The sequence below is a fragment of the Ambystoma mexicanum genome, chromosome 6q (genome assembly GCF_040938575.1).
Source record: "Ambystoma mexicanum isolate Mex_15411 chromosome 6q, UKY_AmexF1_1, whole genome shotgun sequence".
Taxonomy (NCBI): domain Eukaryota; kingdom Metazoa; phylum Chordata; class Amphibia; order Caudata; family Ambystomatidae; genus Ambystoma; species Ambystoma mexicanum.
The window spans coordinates 716,172,231-716,192,414 of record NC_090937.1 but is presented as its reverse complement, the minus strand read 5'-3'; the positions used below and the strand labels follow the sequence as shown (position 1 = coordinate 716,192,414).

Genomic DNA, 20,184 nt, shown 5'->3' with positions numbered 1-20,184 from the left:
AGTTTATAGCCATTTGCACATACTGTCCATTTGGCATTTCTGGGGGGGCCCGGGCTGCCCAAATTTTGCAGTGGGGGGGGGCACAGACCAAAAAAGTTTGAAGACTGGTTTAAAGGAACATTCTCTACAATGTTAACAGAAGCATCGGGTTGTACATACCTTCTTTCTGAGTAGTTCTACACAAAAGCGAGTCAGGGAGGCAATGAAGTCTTCTTTCTTTGCGCACGGATCCGGATAGAAAGCAATTGGCATGTCAGGCAGTAAGCTGGGACGCTCAAAGGCAGCCGTCTTTTTTCATCTGTGGTGTGTTGTTCTGGCTTGACTACAAAGGAGGGTGGCCGCAAGTAAAGGCTCCCTTTTATGCACCCACCCCAAGTGGCGCGAAAGTACAGAGAACCTCTGACATCCGTAACGTTACGCAAATACTATGTAAATACCAGTCAGCAGCTGCCGCTACTGTGCTGCAGCTACTCTCCCCACGGCAATCGCGCCCCACACCAATGGAAATTTTACCCTCAAGGGACCAGAGCAATTTCACTCCCTGGGGCAATTGCACCCCAGGCAGTCACCTGCGTCAAGCAACGGGCCTGATTACTATATATGTAGTCACTAACACCTAGGGTGGCCAACTGTCCCGGATTCTGCGGGATTGTCCCGCAATTGGGGACTCTGTCCTGAAGTTTGCAGAGTGGCTATGCAGGACGCAGTTTGTCCCGACTTTCGTCGGGACAACCTGCCTCCAGCACAGCCATTCTGCAAACGGACACAGCGATTCTGCAAACTGAAGTGGCCATGTACACAGCACGGCGCTGCCGCCTGCTACTTTCTTTCTCTGGGCGGCCCTGAAGCCCTGGCTCCTTTTAAGCCTGCAGGTCAAGCTCTAATGCTCCGACACCTGGCTTAATTCGACTGCAAATGCTTTGTTCCTGGGGTCCCGATTGTCATGTTGGCAGTTAAAAAACGTGACCATCACCTCCCAAGGACAAACCATTTGCATTTCAATTAAGCCAGGAATTAAGAGCCATTAAAAAAACATTTCTTCAAAAAAAGGGGCGGGCCACCCTACTTACACCAGAGCAGGGTCTGTATAATTGCTGCACAGCAGTTTGTGCGTCTGCGAGCATTCCAGAGCCTGAAAAACAGTGGTCGAAGTGGGCGGGAGCGGTGCTCCTATATTTATTTTAATTAGGTTTTACCGCTCCTATACTTTTATCTTAAAAAGAAACCATTCCAGAATGGTTTCGTTTTAAAATAAAAGTGTAGGAAGAAGATGAAACTTGCACTTCCAGCGCACTGGACGTTCCCAGCGTTACACAGCAGGCACATGCTTTTTGGGATATGTATTGTGCATGGCGAGGTGGTTTGTGGGGAGTGGTGCAGGCCAGTAGGGAACATTATTCCACTACTTCTTTTAGTACACTTCGACCACTGCTGAACCATACCATAGATGAGCTTGGGAGCAGCAACTGAGTCTACAACACCAACAACAACAGGCTGCGCGGTGTAATTTTAAAACAAGATGTTTAGAAATTCACGTAATTACAATGTTTAATTTCCACATGCAATAAGAACAAAACAACGAAGTACAGCTTCAACGCGAATTTCGAGAGGTTGCAAAAGGATTACTCTGTACAATATAACAAAGGAGTGAGAAGATCTAAGTTAATGGAAGCTAAAAGAAATGCATATAAAATTCACTACAAGAGCGGGACCGCACGAACTCACCTTATTCTGCCTGGAATCTGGATACAACGTTTCGTAAATGGTAGTGTCTAGTTCCCATTTGAAAAACGGACCATAGCAACGCTCCTCTTACGTCATCACGTGTTCCGCATCACGTGCTCTGAAACGTTCACGTCCTCATCTTTTTTTTGCACGAGCGGGAAGGCAGCTAGCCGTGGCATAAGCGGGACGGAGGGGCAAGGCAAGATAATGCGTTGTCCGTTACAAATCACATTTCGTATAGTTGCTTGTTATTTGGTGCTTGAGTTTGTTTTATGGTAAGTCTTAAAGTGTTCTCATGTTGATTGTTACTTTAATGCATAGGGGGGGAAGGGAGTATTTCTGTGTAAATTGGGTATTTGACAGGGATGAGATTTATTTAAAGGCGATTTGCCCGTGGGAAATGTGTTTTATGGTGTGGGGCAGGGTGTTCCTCCCTTCCCAAGGAGAGGGGATGGTTGGAGGTTTTGTTATGTGCAGCAGGTGAGGATATGTATGTGCAGCAGTTGCATACTTGCCAACATTCTGTGACCAAAAAGATGTAGGAATTTTCAAGTTTCAAAAATAATAATTCGCATAAAAATGACCTCACAGTAAAATACAAAACATACATTGTTGGCACCGCTGAAGCATTCTAAAATGCACAACCCATCAAACGGTACAAGATGGAAAGATGTTCAAATGTTAAAAATGTATCATTCTGAACGGTAAGTTAACACCAGATTCAATTACCTAACTTCACAGAAGGTAATCACACAGAGCTGGTAGGCAACGTTTGCCACTGCTCTGTAGCAGCAGCCTGGGCAATCCATATTTATCCCCGCAGTGCAAGATGAATAACTGAACAACATGGAGACTGATACCCTCCTCAGTCTTATATGCAGATGCTGTGTGATGGTGGTACGCTATGCCACTTGCCTTCACTGGTGGTTGCAGGGCAGAGTCACGTAGCTGTCAGGTCAGTGGATTGGTCTGAGCCCAATTAAAGTAATCACTTAACAGCCAACTGTACAGACGGACTAATGTGTTGCATGCTTTTTCCTGCAGTGTGCCTTAGTGTTGCATACATTACCTGCCACTGAAAAATCTGTAGGATCTGTCACCCAAATCTGTAGGCAGTAGGACTGCTTAAAAAACAGTAGCCTACTGCCTACATCTGTAGGGTTGGCAAGTATGCAGATGGGGATATGTGTGTTATGCAGACAGACGGATTTGGGTACGAATTTCTAGCATAACATTCCCCGGGCAGGGGGTTGTTCATTTAAAGTCCCTATGAGACCCGATAGCATGGTGCTTTTGTTTAAAAGTTTGCTGATACTTTCTAAAATGCATTGGGACGTTTTCACGTAGGACGTCTATATGTGCTTAGGAAGAGATTCACAGAGGAATGACCACTCCATGCCGTGTATGGGCACGTATTTTTTGTGCGTATTTAAAGGCGCTTATACATCTTGGATGTGTTTCGAAGCGCCGGGTATGGGTGCCGGTGGGTTTGTTTTTCCTATTTTGATTTTAGTTGTAGCAACAGCGGATCTTTGTGTGTCTTCTTGGCTGGTATTATACCCATCCTGGCTCCCCCACCAACAGAAGTCATTTGTGGCCGTGCCATGCACGCCAAGGGAATTTCAGTGCACATGTTTTTTTTCCAAATTAGCCTGCCAACAGCAAGTTGGATTATACGCCATCTTTCTTCACCCTTATCGGCGCAACACGGCTTTCACTGTTAAAACAGCAATGCGCTCAGCTAGTTGGAAATGAAACCCCATGTCGATCCCTTTTTTACCACAGCCGCATGCTTGTTTCTTCTTCTGCACAGGCTCACGCGGGCTTGGGTGCCTCTGGGGCTGCCGAGCCCTCCTGCGCTGGGGATGATATATGACAGAGGTCTTCAATCTGTGGGGCGTGTGATCCAGGACGGTGAGAAATTAGTTATTGTTTGCCTTACTTAACTGTGCATGGCAAGCCACTGGCCCCCCCATGCCCAGTCAGTGTGACATGGCCACGAACAGGAAATAAACGCAGCCTGGACGTGTGCTTTCCTGCATTTGGATAGATTGTCCATGCTGTGTTCCTGCTGGTGTCCCGCCAGTGTCTTCTTGCTTGGTAAGGGATGCTGCTTCTCGGCTCAGCCCCCCATACCGCATTTGGAGGGGGTGCCGACGAGCAAGCGTTATAGGCCTTTTCTGATCCTCTGCTTCTCCCTCCCCCTTTGGACCCACAAAGAAGAACGCGTAGGGAGAGGAGACGAGCAGGGCAGCCGGATCACTACAATGCTGGTGCCCCCACCTTGGAGGCCACAGGGGGAGAGGAGGCGAGTGGGGATGGAAGAATGCATTGCCAGTGTTGTATGATATCTGGCTCCCCCATGGCAGATTGCTTAGCTCCAGCAATCTGCCATGAGGAACCAGATATCATACAACGCCGGCCCCCCTGCCTTGGCTGCCCCTCTGCCTTGTCAGCCTCTCTGGTCCATGGGACGGCTCTGGCCGGGTCTGGCATCAGATGTCTGGCTGGATCTCGGGACCCGGCCTGCCTCAGCCATGACCAGGCTTTACCAAGCCCCCCAGCTTTGCAGAGGGAAACTGGAGGCTCAGTGACCTAATCTACACAGTGCTCCTTTCCCCAGCTGTCACTTCTGGCTCTGTTTGCTCATCCCATTTGTTTTTCTGTCCTGAAAGGGACACCACGTAAATCAATGGGCCATGAACATCACTGTGGCAGAGTATTGGGGGGATCACTGTTGAAAGTAGGCATTCTACATGCTGGACACATTATTGTTCAAAAGCACATTTCACAGGTTCATAGGAAAAATGTAATTTCTAAACTCAAAAACGCTGCTGAAACTTGCGATCCCTAGTTTTCTTTGAGATGGTTTTTATTTTTTTGGCCTGAGCACCACACCAGTACTATGTAATTTATGGGCCCCTTGCTTTGTGTTTTATCACAGACTATATATAAAGATGTTATGTTTATCATACTGGTTAGTCACAAATAAATACTTCCGTTGTGCTGACAGCAGTTATTGGGAAATTAGACTGGGTTTATGGCTGCCAACCTTTGGTTTTCACTACAGAGGCAGAAATACCCCCAACCCATTGCCCAACCCATCCCATGGCCAAACACATTTTATAGCGCTTCTTTTTTTATAAGTAATTGCAAAAAGTCATTGATTAACAAGTTTTGCATATATTTCTTAATTGTTTTGGTTAAATTCAATCTTAAACACATTAAAGAAACAACAATATATCAATACACATAATTATATTTTCCATATAACGTCTCAGCAACTGTCCGTCAACCTGCTGAGCAGCCCCGGTAGCCATCTAATATAGAGCGAGTCTATGCATCCCTTGATGTACTAAAATGACTGCATTTCCAACAGTTCTTTGGGTGCACCGTTGCCATGGAAGTGATTTAAAGTGGAATTCATGTATATCGTCCTGCTGTGGGTACCAGGCCTTCGCCTGCATGGGGCACCATATGTTGCAGAGAAGCCAGGGGTCCTCTTGTCTGTCATGGCAGCCGCGGCAGTCTGCTGCTACTTCAGCACTGTCGCCGAACTGCAGTAAAGGCTACATGGCTATTACTTGATGTTTCCGAAAGTAAGCTTGGTGAGCTAAGAACTACTGTGTCGGATTCTATGTAAGATATGTAGATGAATGATTGGAATGCCAGGCTGGACTTCTCATTTATTCTAGGCAGGGAATAGAAAGGGTACAAAATAACAAGCTGGTGCTCTTTACCTCGCTCTATTATTTGTTTGTCTCTGACTGAATATGAGTCATGTTTTCAGGTATGTGCTCTGACTGTAGTGTTCACTCTGCCAGCTGGGGTGGACTGGCCTATAGGGAACTTTGGAGATTTACCGGTAGGGCCCTGCACCAGGGGAGGATGTGTACAGACGAGTGTAGTGGTCAAATATTGGTATGGTCAATCTGGTATGTGTATAAGATTTTTTTATTGTACTTTTTCAATTGCAGGAACACACATTGGCTCTATCATCCCATCTTAGAAGCAAAGTCCCCCAGCACCAATGGCACCATCCTGACATCTGTAGTAGGATTTGCCGACGGTAAGGATGTCTTTTATTAAAAATGACTGCATTTTGCTGTGAGTGATGGTGGGACAATAGGAGTCACCGTCTGGGATTTCAAAACTATTTTTGAGGCTGTTCCTTTCTCATGTCCAGTTTGGGGCGGTACTGAAAGTTCACGTCTCATGTGGGAGTTGGGTGCACTGTGTACTCTCTCCTGGTTTCCCAGCGTTATGTCTTGCTTACTAGCTGATGAACACGCTGGTTTTAACCTTTGCTCATCTAATCTTAATTTTGAAGTCTCAGGTAGACCCATGTATCCTTGACTAACTGTTTGTTTTCATTGCAGCAGCATCGCTGCAACCGTCGGTGTGTCAGCCTAACCTTCTGAGCCCCAGCAAGAAAAAACCAGTGAAGCACATGACCCAGTCACACAGGCAGGTAAGGATTTCTTTTCCCTATGTACCATTGGTTGAGTAGAAGTGCTGAAGGTTTATATTGGCCCTGTGCAATGTGCATCCAGGTGTGGTTTACAGTGCCAAATCTGTGGCCTAGTGCAGGACCACACTTAAAAAAAAAAAAAATTACAGCAAGAACTTCACTATCTGAACAGGGAGTCTTGTATCAATGTGTTTTTTTTTTTGTTTTTGTTTTTTTTGTCAATCCAACCAGTATTTCTGACCCATTGTTGCAGAGGTTTTTTTCCCCCAAGCTGTTCACATGGTTTCTTTTGGGGACTTTTTTTTTTTTAAATTATTTTTTCCCCATCCTTTCATTTGGTTCCTTTTAAATCTTTGCATGTGATGTTTGCCATTTGAAATCTTTTGAAGCCTTTTTAATTTTTTTAAACTCGAAATGCTTTTTAAAAACTAATGTGACTTAAAGTGGGATTTTGCAATGTTTTCACAGATTCGGGCTCTGTTTTTAGAAGGATCGTTGGTACTAAGTGAAAAGATCTTTTTCACTGTACCAATTGGGGGTGGTCGTTTTAGAAAGACTGCTCCATAACCGCAGAGAGTGGTCTTTCTAAATCGAGCTATCATGCTTGTCAAACCCCTGCAGCACACGAGTGCGCGCAAGGGCTGACGGGCGCTGTAAGCCCCAGCGGAGTTGTTGCAGGAGGCAGAGGTGAGGGGTGTGTGTGTGTGTGGGGGGGTGTTTTGTGTTGATTGGGGCTGATGAGGAAATTGGGGGTTAACCGCCCCACGATTAACGAGTTAATGAGCGGGTGGGGAACGAGTGGGGCAGTATGTGATATTTCCAAATTTTAAAGCCAATGCAAAAATAGCCAAAAAATCATCTGTCTTTTTTTTGTGTTCGGGCTTTAATATGCAGTAATATCACCTAGAACTGGCTCGTTTCCTAGTACCCAAGGATGGTAGGAATCTCAAATGAAATGCCGAAGGAGAGGTGAAACAGACAAACGAAATGCAACAACAAGGAAATATGTGTCTTATTTGGACTTTGGGTTCACATGGATCGCAGTTGCTATACAAGTTAAGCTGCAGTTTGTGGTGCTACATTAGCAAGCCTGAAGCCAACGCAATTAAGGCGGCATTTGGGCCGATTTAGCAACAAAGACCCAGGATTTGTTTGTACCACAGTTCCAAAGCATGCAGAAGGACACTGTTAAAAATGTGGCTCCAGTACCTTGAAACGCTTTGAAAGCTTCTTACCACATTATATGTGCAAAAACAAAAATCCCTTTACAGATGCTGAGAAAGTAATTCTGCCAACAATTCTTGCTGTCAACCAGGTAATGCTTAGTGACGGTGCAGCTGAGAAATGCAAAAGTATCCCTATGTCTGATGCCACAATTTTCCGCCGCATAACTGACTTGTCCTCTGATATCAGTACAGAATTAATATCGCGCTTGAAACAGTTTCCCCCACAGGTGGATTGAGGCCACACATTTGATTGCTCTTGGTACTGCCGTGGAAAAGAAATATTGGAGAAATATTTTGTAAACCAATTCGGGGCAGAGCAACTGCAATGCGTTATTTGCATGGATGGTGCTTCTTCAATGGGCGGTGCTAGAGCTGGGTTAAAAAAAGTGTTGGCGGATTGGCCACCAGGGGGCGCACAGATGAACAACTCCTCTGTGTGAGCTTCGACCTGAGGTCCCGGAAAAGTGGACTGAGCCCCCACTTCGGACCCCCCCTCAAGTATATTCGACGGAATGTGCAAGGAGATGATGTCTAGCCTCACATGAGGAAAAAACCTGGCGAAAATCACGTAAGGAATCGCAGAGAAAAACCAATGTCCCTGACCTCCTATCCAGCTGCGTAACCCACGTGAATATTGGCGAAACTGGAGGTGAATCAAATCTCGTACGGAGATGGGAACAACTTCGAACGCAACTGGGACACGGCTTGGAGAGGGGCATTGATCGTGTTATCAGAAGCGCTAGTGCTGAGTAGAGCGAGACAATTATCAGCCGTCTGGGACACGTGCGTTGCGGCCTACCTACACAGTGAGTCGCACTTAGCCCCGAGCCAAAACGAACTGCGGCCCACTTATTGGCGAAAGACCGTACCCCTGGGACAGTGCTGCTCTTAGGGGGAAAGATTGCCTCCTCGCGGGCCGAGCGGACCCGGCCATGAGGGCCAGCTCAAGAGGCCGGCGGGTGCCCTGTAGCCTACAACAGTATACCCTCTCTGTTCGCACGCAATCCCGGCATAGCCAACGCCTCCTACGCGCGTGAATCTAATATAAAGACCGTTAAAGCCCATAACACGCCAAGCCCCACGCCCGTATGGAGAACAGAGGGAATGCATAGAGCATACGGCAAGGGGTAGAAGATACGCAGTCTGCAGACTGTGAACCCCCACAACAGTGAGATCTGACAGAGCCACAGAAAAGTCTTATTGAAGTGCTCCCCCCTAAGAGACCACTACTTGCTGAAAAGCAAGAGGCATCACCTCTGCGACATCATAATATGCATCTTCTAGACTGAGGGTTGGGCCCCCATACCTGGAGCGTGTGCCTCCTCATATACTTCCTCGGTGGAGGTACCACCTTAATCCAAAACTTTGAAGAAGACACTGGATGGAGTGAATCGGGTGCATGAACGCACAACAGAAGCTAGCCACCTACGCATATAATCCAACGACTCTTCACTCCGCTGGCTCCGGGATGGCATCTACACCGGCTCCGGGTGCCGAAACTGCTGCCACAAAAGGTGATATAGCGGCCCTATTGACAGAAATAAAAACCATGGGTGCCTATATCGGCGGCAAAATTGATAAACTCACAACGGCTGGATAGCCTAGAAGATGGGGTTGAAGGGGTGGAGAAAAACCAAGCCTCAATAGACACCTTAGAAACGCAACTGGCTCATAGAATAACGAGTTTGGAGCAGAGAGAGGAGGAGGTCAAACTTAAGATGGATGACTTAGAAAATCGGGGGAGAAGAAACAACTTGCGCATTTTCGGAATTCCAGAACGAGAAGGGGAGACGGAAGAAGACCTCAAGGCGATGCTCCACAATATCATCAAACTCCTCGTAGCGGACGATGCCATTGATGAACCTAAAACGGAGTGCATTCACAGGGCAGGCGGCCCACCTGGGGGCCCGAGAACGGTCCTTGTGCGATTCCACCGAAACCGAGATAAAGTGTTGGAGAGGGCGAGGAGTGGAGGCACCAGCCCTCTAGATAAGGTGCGTATCGTGCTTACTTACGCATCTAATTATGGGAAATACGGATGATTTTTGTTTCTACTGCGTACCATGTACGTTGTGTTTATTAATTAAAAAGAGCATACTTTCCACCACTAGATGGCACTGTAGCAAGCTCCTGCCTTGAGGCAGACAGGCCCTTCCCTTCCCAGTCTCTCTGAGACATGTATCCTAATCCAGGGCTCAACCCACCCCATTGGCCCTGGAATACCTTTCCAGAAACGCACGTGTCCTTCTGCTACGTTTTTTCATTTGTAGATTAAGCTGAGAGAGGAGGTCACAAACACGGTGACACCAGCCAGGTAAGCAACCCGCCCTTCTGCTGCAGGCGCTTTTCAATGTCATTTTTATTTTCTGTCTGACAGCCCGGACCGCTATCTAATCGAATCTCGCATGGTCCGGGCTGTCAGAGAGAAATAAAACCGCAATTGAAACCAGTTCAAAGTATTTTGTTTCTTCCAAAGCAAATCCATCTGCTCGGGTCGGATGATCAACCAACTGCCCGTTTCCCAGAGTCAAAGTCCCCCTGACACACAGGCTGTGTCCCTGATGAACTCCACCACAGTGTTGTCGACGCAGCCTGTGTTTCTCGGGAGGGCTGTGACTCTGGGAAACACGTTTCTTTTGTCATCAGCAGCATAGCCCGCCCCCCCGCCCTGTGACTCTCTGTTGCCCCCATGCCCCCCATTACCGTGTCATGCCTCCTCTCCCTCCCCTGTGACTGTCTCTGTGCCCCCATGCCCCCCGTTACCGTGTCATGCCTCCCCTCCCTCCAACCCCTGTGACTGTCTCTGTGCCCCCTTGCCCCGTTACGTGTCATGCCTCCCCTCCCTCCCCCGCGACTGTCTCTGTGCCCCCTTGCCCCCGTTACGTGTCATGCCTGCCCTTCCTCCCCCCACCCCCGTGACTGTCTCTGTGCCCCCTTGCCCCCGTTACCGTGTCATGCCTCCCCTCCCTCCCCCACCCCTGTGACTGTCTCTGTGCCCCCTTGCTCCCCGTTACGTGTCATGCCTCCCCTCCCTCCCCCCACCCCTCGTGACTGTCTCTGTGCCCCCTTGCTCCCGTTACGTGTCATGCCTCCCCTCCCTCCCCCGTGACTGTCTCTGTGCCCCCTTGCCCCCATTACCGTGTCATGCCTCCCCTCCCTCCCCCCAACCCCCGTGACTGTCTCTGTGCCCCCTTGCCCCCGTTACGTGTCATGCCTCCCTTCCCTCCCCCCGCGACTGTCTCTGTGCCCCCTTGCCCCGTTACGTGTCATGCCTGCCCTTCCTCTCCCCACCCCCGTGACTGTCTCTGTGCTCCCTTGCCCCCCGTTACCTGTCATGCCTCCCCTCCCTCCCCCCACCCCCCGTGACTGTCTCTGTGCCCCTTGCCCTGTTACGTGTCATGCCTCCCCTCCCTCCCCCGTGACTGTCTCTGTGCCCCCTTGCCCCCCGTTACCGTGTCATGCCTCCCCTCCCTCCCCCATCCCCCCGTGACTGTCTCTGCCCCCTTGCCCCCGTTACGTGTCATGCCTCCCCTCCCTCCCCCCGCGACTGTCTCTGTGCCCCCTTGCCCCCGTTACGTGTCATGCCTGCCCTCCCTCCCCCCACCCCTCGTGACTGTCTCTGTGCCCCCTTGCCCCGTTACGTGTCATGCCTGCCCTCCCTCCCCCCACCCCCTGTGACTTTCTCTGTGCCCCCTTGCCCCCGTTACGTGTCATGCCTCCCCTCCCTCCCCCCACCCCCCGTGACTGTCTCTGTGCCCCCTTGCCCCCGTTACGTGTCATGCCTCCCCTCCCTCCCCCCACCCCCGTGACTGTCTCTGTGCTCCCTTGCCCCCCGTTACGTGTCATGCCTGCCCTCCCTCCCCCCGCCCCCTGTGACTATCTCTGTTCCCCCTTGCCCCTGTTACGTGTCATGCCTCCCCTCCCTCCCCCGTGACTGTCTCTGTGCCCCCTTGCCCCAGTTACTGTGTCATGCCTCCCCTCCCTCCCCCACCCCCCGTGACTGTCTCTGTGCCCCCTTGCCCCCCGTTACGTGTCATGCCTCCCCTCCCTCCCCGTGACTGTCTCTGTGCCCCCATGCCCCCGTTACGTGTCATAAATCCCCTCCCTCCCACCGCGACTGTCTCTGTGCCCCCTTGCCCCCGTTACGTGTCATGCCTGCCCTCCCTCCCCCACCCCCGTGACTGTCTCTGTGCCCCCATGCCCCCGTTACGTGTCATGCCTCCCCTCCCTCCCCCGTGACTGTCTCTGTGCCCCCATGCCCCCCGTTACCATGTCATGCCTCCCCTACCTCCCCCCACCCCCGTGACTCTCTGTGCCCCGATGCCCCCCGTTACGTGTCATGCCTCCCCTCCCTCCCCCCACCCCCGTGACTGTCTCCGTGCCCCCTTTCCCCCGTTACTGTGTCATGCCTCTCCTCCCTCCCCCCACCCCCCCGTGACTGTCTCTGTGCCCCGTTATGTGTCATGCCTCCCCTCTCTCCCCCACCCCCCGTGACTGTCTCTGTGCCCCCTTGCCCCCCGTTACTGTGTCATGCCTCCCCTCCCTCCCCCGCGACTGTCTCTGTGCCCCCTTGCCCCCCGTTACGTGTCATGCCTGCCCTCCCTCCCCCCACCCCTGTGACTGTCTCTGTGCCCCCTCCCCCCGTTACGTGTCACGCCTGCCCTCACCCGCCCCGTGACTGTCTCTGCCCCCATGCCCCCGGTTACCATGTCATGCACCCCCCGACCCCCGTGACTGTCTCTGTGCCCTCCCCCGTTACGTGTCATGCCTGCCCTCCCCCGCGACTGTCTCTGCCCCCATGCCCCCGTTACCGTGTCATGTCCCCCCGGCCCCCTTGACTGTCTGTGTCCCCATGCCTCCCGTTACCGTGTGTCATGCGCACAACTTATTTTTTGGTGTGTTTTTATAGCGCTGAAAATAAAGTGGCTAAATCAGGATATTTTTGTTTTGCATCATATCGTTTTCCATTCAGGATTTGGAAAATAAAGGTACAGTGATATTATTTTGCCCCAACATGCTGCTATAAGGATTTACATGTTGTCATGATGCTTTACTATGCAATTTGGGTATTTTGCAAGTAAACTCTATAGGACAGTATTTTTGTAGGTCTTGACACCCAAAACCTAAATATTTGTAAGTATGGAATGGAAGAAAGTGGCCATGCCCAAATTGAAAGAGTGGGTTAGAATCCCTGCTTCGCTGTTTAGCGTAAGTGTGTGATCCTGGGCAAATATTGTAATCTCACCCTAACTTCAACTGCAAAAAATGGAGTGCTTATGAATGATTACGTGTACACCCTTACTACAATAGGACAGTTTTAATAAGTGTAGGGCCACATTGGTGTACGCGGGTGCTCCTCTGCTAGTAGCTCCAATACTGCTGCATGGAAATGCATTATTTTAAAGGTTTTTATAAGCTAATAAAAAAAAAAAGAAATGCCTTATTGCTGCACTGGCCCGCCTCCAATCTCGTAACACTGGATTTGACAGGCAGACAGTCCCACGAGCCAGTCGGTGCACCAGAAATTCTAGTATAGCAGACTGTGGTAGAATCAACATTACATTTTCTCCCCTGTTGCTCCCAGCAACTGAAGTGGTTTGGGCCGTCCAGAGTACTGCCCCCCACTCTGCAATGTCCCCGTTATGCTATTATATTGAGTCTTTCATTGCACACCATCTGCCATTTGGACACTTTCTAGGACCTTCAGGGTCTGCAAGAAGTGGGTGTTTCAGACTTAAAAGAGAGAGTTAACTGATTGTAACATTGAAGCTGCACTAGAATAGTCTCATTACAAGTAAGAAGTTAAATGCCCTTACACAAGTAAGTTTGCCACCCCTCCACTGTCTCTGAAGTTAGTGCTTCTCCCAACATTTTAAGGGTTAGCCCTGTCTAAACTGTACCCCAGGTGCACCCCTGGATGTGTGCACTTGTACTTCATTATTTCATGGCAGAATATTTTCCGCAAGTGTAATAAAATGGTTAAAGGCAAGCCAGACAACTTTGAGCTACAACTCTTTTTGTCTACGGGTCTGATTTTACATATGCCCTGGGTGTATATGTTGGATACGTTTTACTCTCTTGCAGAGGAGAAAACTCATTTTTACTCTCTTGAAATTGCATTTACTCTCTAATTTCAAAAATAATGCGTAAAATACTCCCACCTCATAATCTTATCTGGAGCACTGGGAGGCACCATCACCCTAGAGGGAGCACAAATAGCGATATATTAAGATCTGTCCTCCTTGACTTTGGCTCTCAGGAAAATGTGCAGACCACTCACAAAGTGGCTGAAGGAACGTGAAACCCGTTACAGATGGGGCTACCCCTTCTCCCTCTCCTTTGAACACGATGGCACAAGGATTAGACTGAGCTCAGAAAAAGACATCAAAGCATGTATATCGGACTTACGTGGAGCACAGGAGCATGAAGATCGACAGGAACCTGCAAGGGAGGGGAGGGCATGGCATATCCAAGGTTCAAGGCAAAAAAAGGTGAAAGGATCGAGGAAATATCGCAGAGGCAACATCTCACCTGATGGCGACAACTGACTCCTGACAGCCATGGTATTGTTTAAGGTATATGTTGCCTGATAATAACGAGCATAGACATTGCTTGAGGTAAGATCTCAGTGACTGATGTACAAACTGAAACCGCATAGCGATTCCAAGGAAGGGTTAGTGGGGGCTCATTTAGTAATCTGATGTTTTATTTTTTGTACAGGGACCGAGAGGTAACGGTCCCCACTCATGGTTCGATACTGGGCCAGTGCCATCAACTGGGCCTGATCGAAAGCCACCATATGGGGGGAGGGAGGCAGGTGAGAGGGGGGGGGGGCATGGGCAAGGGGAAATATTGAAGAATTGGCTAGTGCAGAACACCGAATGAACAAACATGTGACGTGGTTACTTGAAATGAGAAGGAATCGGCAGAAACAAATGTGTATAGTATGCATAACGTCGGATCACACAACAATGGCGACCGCTGAATCCGGTAGCCGGGGCTCCATAAGGGTGGGAACGCTTAATGTCAAGGGTCTTAACTCACCGACTAAAAGATCGCTGGTGTACAGAGAATTTCACCAAACTAAAATTGACATTCTTCTTTTACAAGAGACTAAGTACATGGAGGGTGACGAGAGGCCCATATTGGGGAAACTGAGCGGAATAGAATTGTGGGGTTCTGGCCCACTGAGACAGGGAGGAGTGGGAATTCTCATCAGGAAGGGAATTGACTTCAAAATTACCAAGACCTGGTCAGACATGGAAGGCCGGACTTTACTAGTGACAGGATCCATTGGAAATGTCCCTACCACAATTGCCACAATCTATGCCCCCAATGTGAATCAGACGAAATTTCTCTCCAAAACAATTCCCAAAATCATACTAGAATCCTCTGGTCATGCCATCCTAGGAGGTGACTTCAATATATGGGCTGACCCAATACCAGATTGCAAAACCACTAAGCCTACAACACGAGACAACACCAGAGAGGCACACACTAGTGTCGCAGAGATGATGGACTTGTATGGAATGAATGATGTATGGGGAAGAATGCACCCCAATGAGAGAGCCTACAGGTTCTTTTCATCTGCTCATAACACCCTTACCTGCATTTATTACATCTACCTCACCAAAGAAGTAAGTATACAACCAATCAACGCACTCGGAGATCACCCCAATCTCATGGTCTGATCATAACATGGTCATCACTGACATCCAATGGGAGCACTTACCGCGTAAGAGCGGGAAATGGAGGTGTAATGAGACTTTGTGGAAAGACCTCGTCTTCAAAACGGAGATGGAAACAGAAATTACTGAATACTTTAAACTTAATACAGGGGAGGTCTCCAAACAGGGAGTCTGGGATGCGGGAAAGGCAACTTGGAGAGGAATACTTATAAGAGAGGGAGCCAGGAAAAAGAGAGAGAGGGCCCTGATCGAAAATAGAATCAGACAGGAAATCCACCGGCTAGATAAAGAGGCCAAAAAAGGAGACACACCAAACCTTGTCAAAATAGATGAGGCAAGGAAAAAAAGAGAAGAACTCCGCCTCCTAGAGTACGACCAAATAGCCCGCAAACTCCTATTACTAAAACAAAAGTTCTATGAGAACGGGGATAAAGCAGACGCAATACTGGCAGCCAGGCTCAGGGAACAGCGAGCAGACCGTACAGTCCAAGAGATAGTAGACGGGGGGGGGGCGATACAGATATTAGTGAAACCACTATCCCCGAAGCCTTCACTGATTTCTATGAAGCATTATATACCCCGGAGACACTCCCAGACCCGCGTGACATTGAGTCATATCTAGAGAATATTGTAATGCCCAAAATAACCCCCGCTGAATCGGCCTGCCTGGAAACCCCCATAACAGGAGAAGAGATACAAAATGCGATAAAAAGATTAACCCTAGGCAAATCCTCAGGAGAGGATGGGTATAAGGCATTCAGTACTCAGCTCACCCCCTTTCTGGTTGAACTATTTAATGAAATCCTGGAAACTGGTAAACCGCCAGACTCCTTCGTCAGAGCCCTTATTACCGTAATCCCAAAGGAAGGAAAGGACCCCAAAACATGTGGATCATATCGCCCCATATCTCTACTAAATGTAGACGCTAAAATCTATACAAGAGTCCTTGCCGCCAGAATTGAATTATATATGCCCCATCTTATCCATCCTGATCAAGTGGGCTTCATATTGGGCCAACAGGGGGCCGACACTATGCGCAAGACTCTTCACCTTATACATGCTTCCTCAAATATGAGCGGTGATCCTGCCTTGCTCTCCATCGATGCAGAAAAGGCCTTTGATAGGGTCAACTGGGACTTCCTAATGTCGCTCCTACGCAAGAGCGTCATAGGGCCCAAATTCAGGGAGGGAATTCAGGCGGTATATACGACACCTAGGGCCTCGGTATCGGTCAACTGAGAATATTCTAGGTGGTTCGATCTAAAGAGAGCTACTCGGCAGGGATGCCCCCTGTCAGCCATTTTGTTTGCTCTCTCACTCGAGCCACTGGCACAAAAGATGAGAACAGATACTCAGGTAGAGGGAATGCATCTAGGCCAGGTCGAGTACAAAGTGGCACTTTATGCCGACGATATTTTCCTCCACGTGATCAACCCAGAAATGTCGATTCCCGTAGCCATATCCCTCCTTGAGGAGTACGCCCACATTTCTGGTTTTAAGATTAACCGAACCAAGTCAATTTTGTTCCCTCTGACAGGGTCCGCAGAAGAAAACGAGACCAAATATTCCTCCCTTGGCCTTTTCATCGAACACGACAAGTTACAATATCTAGGGATACAAATTACAAAGCACATAGAAACCTTATACAAAGCCAATTTTCCCAAACCTCCATGTGGACCTGGCTAGATGAAGCAAATTGACAATATCTTGGCTAGGGCGCCTCAATGCGATAAAAATGGTCTGCCTCCCTAGATTTCTGTACCCCTTTCAAATGCTACCCATCAAAATCCCAAAGGACTATTTTCAAGAGATTAAGAAGGTGATCCTAAAATTCCTGTGGCAAGGAAAAAAGGCTAGAATAGCATATGACACACTGCCCAAGGACAAAGGCGGGGTAGGCCTTCCAGACCTCAAACGATACTATGATGCAGCCCAATTACGGGTACTCATCCCTCACGCAACCAGAGTGAACCACAGTTTATCGCAATGGATAACCATTATTTCCACCCGGCAACAGTCTCAGAGTGGTTATGGGCCCCGAGGAGGAGAATATTGGCTAGGTCCAAGGCACATCCAATCCTAGCAACTATTTGGGAAATATGGAAAGAAGGCACAGGAATGAGAAGGATCACCACATGGCCATCACCATTAAGCCACTTATGGTCCCCGGGTATAAACAATCATATCCCCAATGTTGAGAGATTTCAGACCTGGTACGAGGCAGGGCTGGAAAGGGTGGGCCAGCTTGTGCGGAGCGAATCCTTCATAACACTACCGGAACTAACAGAAGGGCTAGGAATAGGAGTACTGTCCACATTCCACTTTCTACAGATAAAAGGAGTGTTGACCAAAGAGGAATGGAAGGATAAATTGAGCAGGGAACTTACCCCCTTTGAAAAGTTACTCGACTCCAGAACAAACATGAAGGGCCTAATATCAATCATGTACAAAACATTAATAGAGGCAGGAAGCGGTAACACAGACCATCTCAGAGTGAGATTGGAAAAGGACCCGGGGACAGACATTGACAATGACACACGGGATAAAATGTGTCGTGCAACATTAAAAACCTTGATATCATCCCAATATAAATGGCATGCCGTCAAGCTCCTACATAGGTGGCAATATGACCCAAGTAGGCTATCTAGAATGTATCAAACAGCTAACCCCCTGTGTTGGCGTGAATGTGGGAAAATCACCGACTATTTGCACATGTGGTGGGAATGTCCACGTATTAAGGTCTATTGGGACGAAGTCCTGGGATGGATCAGGGACATAGATGGCATCCAGAGACTTGCGGATCCTCACCTTGTCTTGTTTGGGTTTGAAGAATGCGAGGATGAATGGAGAAGAGTACAGGGACTTGCCCCATATCTTTTGCTTGCCGCCCGAGCGCTACTAGCAATAAAATGGAAATCTGCCACAACTCCTTCCGAAAACGAATGGGTCAATGTGGCCATGAACATGTGCACCATGGAGAAAATAACGGCATCTCTACATGGCAAATCGACACAATGTGATAGCCTATGGGCAGATTTCCTGAACAAATACACACCTGATTTAACACAAGTAGAAGACAATACCCAAGCCTAGTTTAAAACACATACACCCCCAGTAAAATAGTCACACCTCCCCCGATCCCAAAGAATTCATGCCAGATGACCCAGTGAAAGATCAAGGAAATCGAATGGAATGCATAGAAACACCTCCCAATAAAGGAGACCCCAAATGAACCAAAATGTCAAGGAAAAACCCGTCGACACACAAGATTACGAATGAACGCACAAACCCGCGCTGGTACTGTGAACTATAGACCCAGCCCCGGGGAAGGGGAAACCAGTAGAAGGGGAATGAGAGAAGTACTTTGTTGTGACTTGTCTGTCTTATTTGCAAGAACGAACTGTGAAGGTACGAAATGAGGGTATGGTACCATTAGGTACAACCCTTTCTCTGCGCTCTCTTTATCTCAGTTTTGCTTTTTCACAGTTTTTTCTGATGTATAATTGAGCATGTATAAGTACACATTGTTCGTTTGCTCTCGAACGCGGGAGAATTGTTTTGTATGTTAAAAATCAATAAAACCAAATAAAAAAAAAAAGTGTTGGCAGTAGCTCCACATATATTGTGGACACACGCTTGGCCTGTGTGCGCAAAATGGGGAATGGACTCTCAGGGGTCCTGACTTCTGTTATAATATTGTACATTTTATTAAGATGCACTCAGCCATCCAGATAAGGTGCATATTAGGCCTTTTTACACACAGAAATCTTGTCAATACGGCCCTTTCAATTCTTCCTTGCGTGCCACTTACACAGGCTATTTATGGCAGCACCCCCATAAATCATGGAGCTCACTCGTGACAGCCTGGCTAGAAGCAGCTTGTAAATCCACCCTTTACTTTAGTAATCGACACAGTTCCTTGAAAGAAGCAACTGGGATGAGTCCTAGTCTGTTTAATTTTTTTTAACACTCTCTCCTCTGTTAATGATTATATCAAGATAACACTTTCTGAGTAATGTAAATGGGGAATTTGTGTTGTGTTTGCTTTATTCAACTGCCTGCATTTTGTAGGTTACAGTTTTATTAAAGCATCTTGAATCACGAACATGCTTTTCACTTTGCTTTAGGACACAGGTAGTATTGTGTAAAATGAAAATAGTCTTAAACAAGGGCTGCATTTCTGCTTAATTGGCTTTAATAGAGGCACCGCAGTTGCAGCAGCAATTTCTTTTCAACACAGAAGCACACCAATCCCATAGCTTGGTGTGTGGTCTGAACTTTAACTCCCTTTCTGAACACCCACCGCAAGCGGGTTTAATGGATACAGGTAGAAGCAGTGCTGTATATATTTTCAGTGGCACAGATTGTGCCTGTACTTATCCACGGGACTGCTATATATTCAGGCAAAGAAGCCTAATCTATCAACAGAGCTGCTATACCATATGCATGTCATCGCACAATGCCAAATATTCACAGCAGGGCTGATTGCACCATGCCCAAATTTCTTAGCAGTACTGCTATGTTTTGGCACAGTATCTGAATTTCAGCATGAACACGTGCTGGCATTTTCTGCAGCAAGATAAAGTACAGAGCAAGAACAGTATCTGAGCTCTTCCCACCAACCTCTGACAGTGTAAGAAGATGGCATTGCTGTCATATACTTCAATGCTTTCTACTCGTTCTTAAGATTTTCAAAACTTCTGCTTCTCCCATGTCCGATTACTGAGTCCCACTGACAAAAAGTCTAGCACGTTTCAAAGCATCATTATGAATTTCCTGACTAATGTAGGATAGTCCAAACAGGCTTAGAGCTTTTGGCAAGCCTCACATGGAACTGCAGTGCCCTAACCCTATGTGCCTTTCAGTGTCAACAGCCTGTTGGGAAAGGCAGTTTAGTGGGTCAATAACCCTGCTGCAGAAAGTATTGTGTAACCTGTTCGTTCAAATCCTGTTAATTGTGGAGTTAATGAGTCTGCATCAGAGATGCATTTAAGGTGCAGGTAACATTCAATTGTAACACAGTTGACTTAACCTTCGACTTGTCAAAAGAACTACTAAATGTTCAGTGATTTAG

General features: G+C 48.1%; 1 protein-coding gene across 1 annotated transcript in view; it reads right to left on the bottom strand.

Moving 5' to 3' along the window:
* The window catches only part of LSM6 (LSM6 homolog, U6 small nuclear RNA and mRNA degradation associated), a 126,824-nt gene extending 124,991 nt beyond the window's left edge, over positions 1–1,833 (bottom strand). The window contains exon 1 of the mRNA XM_069631235.1: positions 1,726–1,833. The gene's annotated coding sequence lies outside the window, so the exon portion shown is untranslated. The remainder of the gene's footprint in view (positions 1–1,725) is intronic.
* Positions 1,834–20,184: the final 18,351 nt, after the last annotated feature.